Source organism: Hevea brasiliensis, chromosome 4, assembly GCF_030052815.1.
Source record: "Hevea brasiliensis isolate MT/VB/25A 57/8 chromosome 4, ASM3005281v1, whole genome shotgun sequence".
NCBI lineage: Eukaryota > Viridiplantae > Streptophyta > Magnoliopsida > Malpighiales > Euphorbiaceae > Hevea > Hevea brasiliensis.
In genome coordinates this window covers 31465782-31471569 of record NC_079496.1, presented here as the reverse complement: position 1 = coordinate 31471569, position 5788 = coordinate 31465782, and the positions used below count along the sequence as shown (strand labels likewise).

Sequence of the window (5788 nt, the reverse complement as noted above, 5' to 3'; positions counted from 1 at the left end):
TAGGCTGATACCTTTGTGAAATTTCAAAATTGGTCAAAGATCTTAAAGGGTTTTAATTAATTTAATCACCATGAAAGTCGGGTTTAAGTTAATTAAAACACATCCTAGGTGCCTTGAGAGAGGACTTAGGATACCTTAGGTTAATTTCCATCAAGGCAAACGATTCTCAACCCAGTAAATAAACAAGTTAACATCCATAGTAAGGTTCAAGTGTGAAATCTTAATTCCGAAATTGTTTCAAAATAGATTGTTTCGTTTTAAGTTTACCATTCTAGTGTTTAATAAACAAACTTCATTCCCTCAGTATTCGATAGCCTAAACAGTCAAAATTACTGTGTAGATTGATACTTACTAATCAAATTCCTTGTGGGAACGATACTTTACTCATCACTCTATTACTTGTTAGTAATCCGTACACTTGCGGGGTTGTAAAACCAGCGAAACAAGTTTTTGGCGCCGTTGCCGGGGAATTTTTAGCTTTAGTAATATCGAGCGATAAGCAATTTAGCTGATTTAGGCAATAATATTTATTATCTAATTTTATTTGATTTGTTTTATTTCTTTTCTTTTCTCTTAGGTGCTTGACCTGGTATATGACCAGAACAAGGCCAGAAGAAGAAATTTTGAACTGTGATCCAGAGATAATCAAAACTTTGAGAGCCATCAGGAGGGAAAGGAAACATCAAGAGCACGACCAAGAAGATCCTGAAATTCCAACCATGGCTGATAATAATGATAGGCCAAGACTCTTGAGAGACTACGGAGCTCCATCTGTCCAAGAATTTCAGCCCAGTGTCACAAGACCCACAGTGGAAGCTAACAACTTTGAGTTAAAACTAGCATGACTTCAAATGATTCAATAAACCTAGTTCAGAGGTTTACCAACAGAAGATCCACACTATCACCTTCAGTGCTTTCTTGCCCTATGTGACACATTCAAGATGAATGGAGTTTCTGATTAAGCCATAAGGCTCAGAGCATTCCCATTCTCCCTTCGAGACAGAGCAAGGAAGTGGTTACTTTCTCAACCAGCTAGAACATTCACCACTTAGGAAAACCTCTCACAAGCCTTTTTAGCAAGGTACTTCCCACCTGCAAAGACTGCAAGACTGAGGCTTGAGCTCAACACCTTCAGACAAAAAGAAGGTGAATCACTCTATAACGCATGGGAAAGATATAAGGACCTGCAGAGGGAATGTCCACACCATAGCATAGAGGATTGGCTACTAGTGCAAAATTTCTATAATGAGTTACTACCCTCTACAAAGAGCGCAGTAGACTCAGTTGCAGAAGGTGACCTAATGGAGAAAATAGTGACACAAGCACTTAAACTTCTAGAGAGGGTGGCATACCATAATTATGAGTGGTCAAATGAAAGAGAAACTACAAGGAGAACAGCAGGGGTCCTGGAAGTGGACTCCCTAAGCATGATAAATGCCCAATTTGATCAGCTCACAAGGAGGCTTGATAAAATGCAAGCCAATGCAGTACGGATGAATAGTCAACATGAGGACAGCTATGGAGGAGGATACATGAATTTAGAATATAACAGCTTCAATGAACCCTCCATAGAATAGTTGAACTATGTGAATAATGGAGGAAACTTCAACCAGAGGCAGCCCAACAATCCATATTAAAATACTTACAACCCTGGATGGAAGAACCACCCAAATTTCTCATGGTCCAATCAATAGAATCAGCCAATAAACAAACAATAGGGGTACAAACCACCAGCACCTCCTAGATTTCAGAACAGAGGCCAAAACTTTGCACAACTACCACCGCCTCCTCAACCTCAGCAACCTGAACCGAAGATGACCATGGAATCCATGATAAAAGGTTTCCTAGTAGCTCAATAACAACAGAATGAATTGATTAAATAGCTGACTTCTAGAATGGACAAGCTTACTACCCATAACAAGATGCTAGAAAACCAAATTGCACAATAAGTTAGTTCTTCAAGTAAGGCTGCTGATAAACTGCCTAGTCAACTAGAGATGAACCCAAGGGAGCGTTGTAAGGCAGTTACATTGAGGAGTGGTAGAACTCTAGTACCATCAAAGGAAGAACCAATAGAGAAGACCTCAAAAGAATCTGAAAGCCAAGCATAGAAGAAGGAGGAAGAAGCCAAGAAAGATCAGAAAGAGGAAGCAGGGAAGAAAAAGAAGTTACTAGAGCCATACCAGCCTCCCCTACCTTTTCCTCAAAGATTTCAGAAAGCCAAATTGGACAAGCAGTTGGGAAATTTTTAGAAGTTTTACAGAAACTTTATATCAACATTCCCTTCACTGAAGCACTCTCTCAGATGCCATCCTATGCCAAATTTCTTAAGGAAATTCTGTCAAAGAAAAGAAAATTGGAAGACTATGATATAGTTGCTCTGACAGAGGAATGCAGTGCTATACTGCAAAACAAACTACCTCCAAAGTTGAAAGATCTAAGAAGCTTCTCCATACCATGCCTTATTAGCAACAAGAAAATAGACAAGGCCCTCTGTGATCTTGGGGCAAGTGTGAGTTTAATGCCTCTATCAATATGCAAAAAACTAGAGATCGGAGAACTAAAGCCCACGACAATTTCACTGCAATTGGCTGATCAATCAGTTAAATATCCAGTGGGCATACTTGAGAACATCCCCATCAAAGTGGGTAGATTCTTCATTCCAATAGACTTTGTTGTCCTTAAGATGGAAGAAGATGTTCAGATCCCTATCATCTTAGGAAGACTATTCTTGGCAACCACTGTAGCAATCATAGGCATAAAAAATGGGTGACTAACCCTCAAGGTAGGAGAAGAAGAAGTGGAATTCAACTTGTTCGACACAATCGAACACAAATTTGAACCTGATGAATGCTTCAAGGTCGACATATTTGATAAATAAGTTAAAGAGGAATTTCATAAGATACATCCTAAAGACCCTCTTGAAGCATGCATTGTGCACAGTCACATGGCAAATAATGAAAACACAGAAATAGCAGCCTGTGCACAATAGTTAGTAGCTCATCCACTCCTACCCCTAGCTTAAGCTTTCGAGATGGAGAATTTAAAGGAGGAACAGCCTAAGGACAAGCTCCATGAAAACACCAAACAGGTAGAGCTCAAACCTCTCCCATCCTCACTAAGGTACGCATTTCTGGACTCAAACTCTAAATATCCTATTATAATCAATGCTAGCCTATCTATGTTAGAAGAGGAAAAATTGTTAAGAGAACTTAGGATCCACAACAAGGCCATAAGGTATATAGTAGAAGACCTGAAAGGGATTAACCCCTCGATTTGCATGCATAGGATACCTATGGAAGAAAACAGTAAACCCACTATAGAGCACCAAAGAAGACTTAACCCAAACATGAAAGAAGTAGTCAATAAGGAAATTTTGAAACTATTAGATTCAGGTATCATATAACCAATTTCTGATAGTAAATGGGTTAGTCCAGTACATGTAGTTCCTAAGAAGGGTGGGACAACTGTTATCCAAAATGCAAACAATGAACTGATCCCTACTAGGGTAGTCACTGGTTGGCGATTATGCTTAGATCATAGGAAATTGAATAGTGTTACCAGAAAAGACCATTTTTGTCTCCCTTTCATTAACCAAATGTTAGAGAGGTTAGCAAAACACTCTTATTTCTATTATCTATATGGGTATTCGGGATTCTTTCAAATTCCTATTCAGCCAGAAGACTAAGAAAAGACCACATTCACTTGCCCTTATGGAATATTTGCTTATAGGAGAATGCCTTTTGGTCTTTGTAATGCCCCTGCTGTAATACCCTCACTGTAGTCTGGATAGCTATTTCGGTGACTGGTGTTAGTCTGGATAGCTAGAACATCTGGAAAAACATTTAGACTAGAGTGAGGAGTCATAAATAACTAAAATAAGTGTAAGAAAAATTAAGGAAAATTTTTAGAAATAAAATACAACCAAGTTAAATGAGCTGGTGCCCTAGCGATGGGTAACTGTAACGATCGGGACCAGCCACTAGAGGAATTGTCCGCTTTGGCCATAAGCCTCACGGTTTTGTCCCATAGGTGGAATGGAGAACTTCCCAGGAGGTCACCCATCCTAGGATTTCTCTCAAACGAGCACGTTTAATCCTGGAGTTCTTCCAACTCTCCAGGCCATTCCACCAAAAGGCGCCTCTAGTGATTAGTTCCCCCATCTTATATATCATTACTTTTGAGCCCAAGACCATCTCCGTGCTTTGCCGATGTGGGATTCGCCTAAGGGACCTTTCTCCCCCCCTTTCGGGACTCAGCGTCCTCGCTGAGGTTTGCCCCACCATCGCCCAAGAGGACACGCGAGCGGCTCTGATACCAATTGTAACGATCGGGAACCAGCCACTAGAGGAATTGTCCGCTTTGGCCATAAGCCTCACGGTTTTGTCCCATAGGTGGAATGGAGAACTTCCCAGGAGGTCACCCATCCTAGGATTTCTCTCAAACGTCCGTGTACAGTATATCCGAGTAAGTAATGCCACACGGTGTATTGGCACACTCTAATATACCTTACTTAATTTGTGTCATGCTTTTGAAGTTAATTTATGAAATATGATTTATTTTAACCATTTATCAAAAGTATTACTCATTTGAGGTTCCGAAAATTTTAAGGAAAATCCGGCGGAGTACCGGCTAAAAATGGAGAAAACAGTTCTTCGGAACCTGTTAAAAACACTTCCAATATACAATTTCATTCATTCTCAACTCCAATATCATCAACAAAACTCAATATCAATATCTCAATAATTTGTCAATTTCAGGTCTCAACAACCTTTTCATTTCTCAAAACATCCCTTTCTCAGGGTTCTCATATATATAAACAACCATTATATACTCAAATTAATACCATACATGACCATAAATCTTTATTATTTACATGAACCTCAAAATACATTACATAAATCCCAAATACATATGAGAAAATAAAAAGTTAATTACAAAATGACAAAATGACATCTAGTGTCCTACCAATGCACTGCAGGTGACGAGGTGACACGGACACTGAGCAGAACTGCCGGATGGACTCACCCAGTCTGTGGTATACTGGCTCTCGATCAGAATCTTCAGTACCTACGCATTGCAAAAGCGGCGCGCTAAGCATAAAGCTTAGTGGTGCAAATAATAAAATAGAAAGAAATAATATGCAAATAAAAATCATAATTTCCTTGCTATTGCGTTCATGAGAAATGAATAATTACTCACTTATTGTTTAGTCGAGGGCTACTTACGTTTTATGATATTAACTTCTTCATGAATTTTAAATTTCTTTGTATTCTATCGTAATCATTCCTGATATTTAGTTTTCGTATTTTCTTTAACAATCAGTTCAATTACAGTTATACTTTTCCATGCCCAAGTAACCTATACAAATTGACCGGACTGGATAAACGGGTAAACTAGCACTGGGTACCAGGTACCTCGGGCCATCACACCATCGGTCACAATGTGTCTCCCGGTGTGCAAACAGAATGGCTAATAAGCCATATAAGCAATAAGGCATAAAGCCAAGTAAAACATCATAATCAGTATAGCCATAGGCTATCACATCACAGAATGGCAATGAAGCCATATATCATACGCAGTACTGCTATCAGAACCCTATTGGCATGCCAACCTATCCAAACCAATCACATTAGGCCTACTAGGGCATTTGAAACTTTTGAATTCTTCAATTTTTTTTGAATTTCAAGTTTTTATGTCACTATTCACTTCAATAGTCAACAAAAAGTTGACTTTTGCATAGAACATAGGTGCATTGGTTTTAACACTCCCAATGTACCCCATTTTG

The 5788-nt window shown here is 39.1% G+C and overlaps 1 non-coding gene across 1 annotated transcript; it reads right to left on the bottom strand.

Annotated features, from left to right (window-relative positions):
• Positions 1 to 1106: 1106 nt before the first annotated feature.
• LOC131179700 (small nucleolar RNA R71) lies at positions 1107 to 1213 on the bottom strand. Its single transcript, XR_009148587.1, has one exon. It is a non-coding gene; the product is annotated as a small nucleolar RNA R71 (small nucleolar RNA).
• Between the last annotated feature and the right edge of the window lie 4575 nt (positions 1214 to 5788).